Source organism: Triticum dicoccoides, chromosome 7A (assembly GCF_002162155.2).
Source record: "Triticum dicoccoides isolate Atlit2015 ecotype Zavitan chromosome 7A, WEW_v2.0, whole genome shotgun sequence".
In the NCBI taxonomy this organism is placed as follows: Eukaryota; Viridiplantae; Streptophyta; class Magnoliopsida; order Poales; family Poaceae; genus Triticum; species Triticum dicoccoides.
The window spans coordinates 92,598,942-92,606,299 of NC_041392.1; the positions used below are offsets into that span (position 1 = coordinate 92,598,942).

At 40.6% G+C, this 7,358-nt stretch overlaps 1 long non-coding RNA gene and 1 pseudogene across 1 annotated transcript; one reads left to right on the top strand and one right to left on the bottom strand.

Moving 5' to 3' along the window:
• Window positions 1–868: 868 nt before the first annotated feature.
• Window positions 869–1,781, top strand: LOC119331363. Its single transcript, XR_005160478.1, has 2 exons — window positions 869–1,025; window positions 1,435–1,781. It is a non-coding gene; the product is annotated as an uncharacterized LOC119331363 (long non-coding RNA).
• Window positions 1,782–3,622: 1,841 nt separating this feature from the next.
• Window positions 3,623–6,048, bottom strand: LOC119331362 (annotated as a pseudogene).
• Window positions 6,049–7,358: the final 1,310 nt, after the last annotated feature.

Genomic DNA, 7,358 nt, shown 5'->3' on the forward strand with positions numbered 1-7,358 from the left:
ACAGAATGTTTTTTTTCGTTTCTGAGAGGCACGTCCGTGACTCGCGAAAACACAACCGTGCCTGTCGCGGAAGCAAAATTGTGTCTCTGATGGAAGAAAAAAACAGAAAACGCGTTTTTTTTCGTTTCTGAGAGGCACGGTCGTGACTCTCACGAAAGAACAACCGTGCCTCTCGCTGAAGCAAAACCGTGCCTCTCACGGAATAAAAAAAAATAGAAAACGCGTTTTTTTCGTTTCCGATAGGCACGGCTGTGACTCTCGCGAAAGCACAACCGTGCCTCTCGCGGAAGCAAAACTGTGCCTCTTATGTAAGGAAAACAACAAAAAACGTGTTTTTTCCCGTTTCCAAGAGGCACGGTCGTGACTTTCGCAAAAGCACAATCGTGCCTTTCGTGGAAGCAAAACCGTGACTCTCGTGAAAGAAAAAAAATGCATTTTTTCATGCAAAAAAAATTCATTTGAATTTTTTTTTGGCTCGAAAACTAAGGAAGACAGGTGGAAAACTGAAACGTCGAAAAACCGGGAAAACCGTTTAGAAAGCCGAAAACGTGTGCGGAAAAATAAAAAAACAAAATCTGAAGGAAGCGCCCAGAGCGCGACATGGGGCGGGCGGCTGAGAGCGCGCCAAGTGGCGCTCATTGTTACGAGGCTCCCGAAGGAGCGCTCCTTAACTAGTTGCTCCCGGAATTTCTGGGATCATGCTTATAGTTTCGTGATTTAATAAAAACAATATTTAAGGAAAAAAACGATTAACAGTGTGCGGCCCAGTATAGACGTTTTGGAACTGCAAGGCCCATTGAATTCCTATGGTGCAGATCGATGCGACGTTCAGACACGTTAAGCAGAGAGGCCGCAAGAAAACGGAAGCAGCAGCAGCAGCGCGACCACGAGCTTGGATTTGGGAAAGATCGTGCCGACGACCGGCTTCCTCCACTGCCGCGCCGCCGTCCTCAGCGCCCCTGTTCTCTGGGGGAGGACCGCGAGCGGGCGGTGCGGCCTCACCGTCTCGGTCTCGTCCCCCAATGGTAGGTCTGCTTTTACCTGTCCCCCTTCTTGTATTTTCCTGTGGAATTGTTTGAGATCTTGGAGTTCAGTTCAACAATAGTAAGATGAGGTTCGAACCTGCTAGGAGCCGAATCTTAGTATTACCGCTCATACCGATTTCATGGTCCATTCTGAAGTCATAGCGGTTCAGTTGAGTCCGGTAAGATTTAATTCCAACTTCTTTGCTAATTATCCTTAGCTGGCAAAATTAGAGATCCAATTGGGCGTTGTTGAGATCAATCAGGTGTTGAATATACATGGCAGGATAGTTTCCTTGTGCAATATTCAGTTACAAACTTGTGATTTCACAAGTCTATTTCTGATGTTTAAGTTCAGACTGCGCGCTTGGACATACACTGAAGTAACAATGGTTCATATTTAACGGTGTAGGTGCAGCTGGGCTCTCCGCATTGAGTGACTCGGAGAAGAAATGCAGGAGCTCATGGACAGCATCCGTGTCATCAGCCTCAAAGTACCCGTGGGCTTTCCTTTCCTTTAACATTAATTTTTCCAAATTTATTTTCTTTTAGCTCATAAGATAAATTATGTCAGAAATAGAATTTTCTTATGTGGAATTGAGTACATACAAATAAAGTTATATAGAGTAGCTAATACATGGCCGACCACTGCTACTGAATTCAGTGATCTCCACACAGTTGTCTGAGGACGTTTGTGCTATGGTTGATTGAGATTCACTTGATTGAGTATGCACGTCAATATTCAAGTTGGGTTGTTCACATGCATGTTCTGCGTACAACATCACAAAGTACAGATGCATTTTTTGTCCACGAGATCCGGCACTATTATATCTAGAATGAGCTTTCCCAAGCTCATTTTGACATGTGAAAGCTATTCACCTGCGTTCATCTGAATCAGTCTTAGTTCAAGGAACTGTGCCCTTTATGCCTGGATCAGGGGCTTTATAATTTCAACAGAGGCTCTATTATGTCTAAGATTGGATCTAATATAGGTCTAAACTAGGCCTTTACTTCTGTTGTCTTGGCCGTCGAAGTAGAAGGTGCCCCTTCTGGTTCCAGCACATGGGTATTTATACCCGGTCATGTGTCTATTGGACGCCTTCCTTTCTTGGTCTCCTGGTTGCGAACGCCTTGAGCCTCCTAATCTTGATCTCTGAATGGTGGACGTGTCCGCCTCTTTCCCGTGTGACTGGTGAACTCCCTTTCACCTGAGGCCTTGACATTAAGGAAGGAGGCGCCGTTATAGATGTTCTCTTTAGCATACAAGTTTTCCCCTTTTAGAGGTAAGATTAAGCGTTTGAGCGACTCTGAAGAGGGCATGGCATGATGCGGTATGGGGAATTTCAACTTCCCGCCGGCATAGACCAGGGCTGGTGAGTTGAGATTCCACCCATAACGACCAACATCACAATGATGAGACCAAAGCAATGCATTAATCAAGATCGAGTAGCTCCCATCGCCCAACCTCTCTAGGAGGCACTTTTTAAAAGAAGTAACTGAAATTAGTAGATAACAGTAGACAACAACAAGTCTATAGTTCAGTAAGAAAGAAATAAAAACTAAACCTGTAAATCTATATCTATTAATTCATATCGAAACACTTTCTGAAGCACTATACATGACAGAAGCAACTTGCACGCATAAAAACAGTGCAAAGTCCAAAAAAAAGACCTAATTAGGGAAAACGACAAGGACATAACAAATGATTGAGTGCGTCTTTCTTCCTTGGCCTGAAGCACCCGTTTTTGTGGAATTGCTGATGGATGACCGAATCGCTTCAATAGCACCTCCACCTCATTTTGGACTAGCGGCATCTCCCACTTCGCCATCTCAGCCTCCTACTCTTTGTTCTCAACTGTCCGTACTTCCAATATGTCCTTCCATGTCTCCATCTATTTGTATACTGATTACAGACTCACCATAAATCCTCATGTTAATGCGAGAAAATACGATAGATATGAGCCAACGGTCCAATCTACAATGGTGCAAATGAACTTCAGGGGGACTGGATCAATTCCTGTAGCCAAATTAAGGAAAGAAAAACACTATCCAATGTTTCTTTATGAAATGACCCAGTCCGATAAATGTTCATCTACTAATTTCTTCTTTTGGCCGTCTCTGCCATTTCATATATAATCTTCCAAGCCTACGTCCCAACCTAGGTCTCTAAAAGAAGAAGTAACATGAAAATACCTCAATAAATGCCAATCGTGCCCCTGATCTCCTCATCCTCCATTCTCAGAGACACAAATTTAATATTATGGAGAGTGTTGGGATTTAAAATGATGGTGAGGGTAAGGTTTTTATAACTGATTGGTTTCTCTGTTTGACTCCCTAGTGACGAACTGCGAACTATAGTGACGGTGAAATATGATATCCTTAATTTTAATTTATATCAACTCTATCATCATATTTTTATATTGGCATTACGTTGCCGCAACGCAGCAACACCATACAATATTAATTACTAGGGTCTCTTGGACGAAAAACGGGAAGAGCCATCATGCATGCTTTAGATAAACTAATGTTAGTATAGTAGGATCTTACTATCGTGTAGAAGGTCTGATTTTCAAGTAATTCAGCAACTGAATCTTATTTGATTTAGTCAACCAATTTTTAATTTTTTGCTAAGATTCCTGTGCTTTTTCATGGGGTGATTACAACCTCGTAATGTAGGCAAATTATGATACAACAGTCAGGGCCACATATTGAGACATCATGTACGCTTTCATATGGCAATACAACGACAATATATAGTCTTACAAAATAAGGGAGATGGCAAACACTTTTTTTAGCATGAGAAACACTATTAAGATGATGAGACTATCGAAGGTGAAATACTTTTTATATATGGAAACAGAACTATTTATTCACTTATTAAACACACATGCCGGCCATAATGTCTTGTTGCCATCTTTAGGAGGACAGTCCGTTTATTCATGGACACATGCCTGGCTAGTATTCCAAACATGGCCCAAGCCTACGATCTACTACATCTTGTTCATACATTGCCAAGATAAAAATAAGCTGACCCTTGTTGGCCATCTGGCACATAGTTTCCTTCCCCGTCCATAACAGCTGCAACAGAACCCATCATCTGTTGCTCACTCCACATTGGCTGATGACCCACTTGTTGATTATATATGGAAGGGGAGCACTGAGCTTGGTTGTTCATGACTGTTAACGAGCTCGTCGGAGCCTGCAACTTAAAGCTTGGGTCATTGTTGAGGCCGGTGAAAGAAAGGGCTTGCCGGGTGACAGAACTATTATTTGCTGCCAATAGCTCATTGTCATGGAGCCTGACATCATTGATGCTGTAATGCTTTGTCCCTGACGATGCCTTTTTCTGTATTCTCTTGAAAAACTTTTGTGCATGGCTTGAAACTTGGACAGGGGTCTTAGTGGTGGCGAAGTGCTTGGATATGTTTTTCCAGTCGCCATGGCCATAGACTTCCAGCCCATAAAGAAATGACCTGTGAACATAATGTTCAAAAGAATTGTTAGGTTAAATTGTTTACTGAAAGATGAATTGTGCAGTTGTTTTACTGAAGCAACTAATATAGATTGAAGCAAACTACCAATTTGACAGGTTCGAACCACTACAACAACACATGCTTACTTTTGTTTATTTACGGGTACTGGATAGAATATATGTATATCAGAAATCCATAAGTGAATGAACATTTTGTAGACAACCAAAACATATTACAAATTCAAAATTATCATACCTCTATTTTTCTGTAGTGAAACGACAATCATTACAGGTTATTGATCTGTTTGATTGCGACAAGACGTACCATATCGGAATTTAATGGCCTATTTTACTGCCTTTCTAATTTTTAATCAAGGTCCAATCACATAAAAAATTTTAGCCAAAAAGTAAAGTAAGAAAGAAAGTTCATCAATATCTAATTTGCAGGGATTAGTATTTATTAAAAATGTAAACTGTAAACGTCCAGATATACATTTAGTAAAGTGCAATATCAATTTAACATACCTGCCTCATAGAATTAATTCGCAGAGCTTAATTATCATATGTTGATTTTAAATAAAGAACAACTAAAACTACATGACAAGGAATAATATAGGTATCGACTAACTTGTGTTCCTCTTTGGTCCAAAACTTTCGTTGATGTGCGGCAACAACTGGTCGATCAACGGAAGTATTGTTCTCCAAGACCACCATCTTGTTCTTGTCTACCATCATCGGAGCCTCCTCCGTCTTCCGGATTCTTGTATCCTCCAGTCCGCAACGAAATGAAAATCCATTATCATCCATGGTTGTATCCTCATCCTCTTGTGCCTCAAAGTTTTCATTAACAAGGCCGCCCATGCTGTAAATGGAAATTGACAGTGTCCAGTTTACATTTAGTAAAGTACAATATCATGACCAACATAAGCTACTGATCTCACATAATAAATATGCACAACATTCTTAATTGGTATATGTTCACTGAAAACAAACAACAATTAAAACTACATGACAAAGGAGAGCATACAACCATGGACGAACCTGTGTTCCTCGTCGGTCCAAAAACCCCATTGATGTGCGGCAACAACCCGTCACCATGATCCCCGTATTCTCCATAGGACAACCAAAGGACAATCCATTATTGTCCATGATTGTTGCCTCCTCTCGTACACCGAAGTTTTCATTCGCATGGTCGCCCATGGTGTAGATACCGTGTGTGCTGCTAGCACCATTCTCCTCCATCGGTAGCTCATAGTTACCGTTGAAAGGGTCACAAAAGGTGAAAATGTTTTGCGGGCTACCACTAGTAACATGGGTCCCCTCCCTCCACTGGGTCATATGCATTTCCACGGCGAGATCAATATAAAGATCTGTTACATGTTTCATGGTCTTTGAAGGGAACAATGCATGGAGAGAATTCACAATGTAGTTGTGCTTCTTGTTCTTGTCATCGTTACTGTCGTACATGATTTTGTTGGTGTTGAGCATAGCAATGAGTGAGCATGCCTCCTCTACCTCGGAAGAGGTCCACCCCTGGTTGACTATTGGATCCATGAGAAAGTGGGTAGTTGAACGCTATAGAATTATGAGGAGTATGAACTATGAAGATGAGTTATAGCTTGTGGATGGAGACTGGGGAGTAAGATAGTGTATTTATAGCCCTCTTGTGTGCAGTCCTACTTTTGCTAATTAATTTGGCTCATTTATAGTTTGTCGGTCCATACTAAAGTAGATTGAACTATAGTTAAGATAATTAATTCTTATGACCCTATGAGGAACATCCCAAACTATTTTAAGTTGACCTTGACATTGTGTCTTTCTTTGAAAAAAAAATCTTTTCTTATTTTGCCAATGCAAATAATTGCCACCGGCCTCCAAATATACTCAAGATTGCTAGAAACAACACGCGCAGGCCTATTGAGTATTGATCAATTTCGGTGTAGATAGATAGGACACGCATCTTGTGCGCATGCATGACATGTGTTCTCATCTTCGAGTGCAAGACCCAAACCATGGTTTCTGCCGCTCTCAAATATGCAAAGCACACAGGATCTAATTCTGTTTTGGCTGCTAGTGACACGTACATCAATGGAATTTTATTGCATACACATTTGCAAATAATTGTTTAATATCTCCCCACGATAACTAGGCTACATATATGATTCACACATTACCAGCGAAGGTAATCATATCTTTTCTCTTAATTTTGGTGACCATTCTTCCCACATCCAACTTACGAAATTCCATCTATAGGCAGATTTCTTGGCTTAGGTCATTTAATGACACTTCATGGTAAAAAGATTCAATACACGGGCCAATCAATTGTGTACATATCTACATGACATTTTTATATGTATATATAGAGATACAAATTAATAACCCATGGAATCAATAAATTTTACACACTTATCTTCCATCTCTCTCTCTCTCTCTCTCAAAATAATTTCGAGATTTCTACGTGATATACACAAACAGAGATGTTTTAAAATGGAAATAGGTTTTTTAAGTGCATGATGCATCGTCTAGCTATCATATGGGACCACGTGCATACTCATGCACTTATATGCCATGTTTCAGCCATGTTCATAAATGGCTTTTGCTTCGTAGTTTTAAACTTAGTTTTAATACTGTGTACAAGTTAATAAACTAGATTATAGAAAAGGCATCAATGATAACGGGCTTCACAACTGTATATTTTTTCTACTGAAGGAAAAAGATTATGTTGGAAACGAATATTTTGGCAATGCAACTCGATGTATTGATCGGTGCATAGCGCACGTATATATGGAGTACAAGGTGGGCCACAACCTCAACTATACAATGACTAGGAGGTGGGCCGGACTATACAATATACATGCACAAAC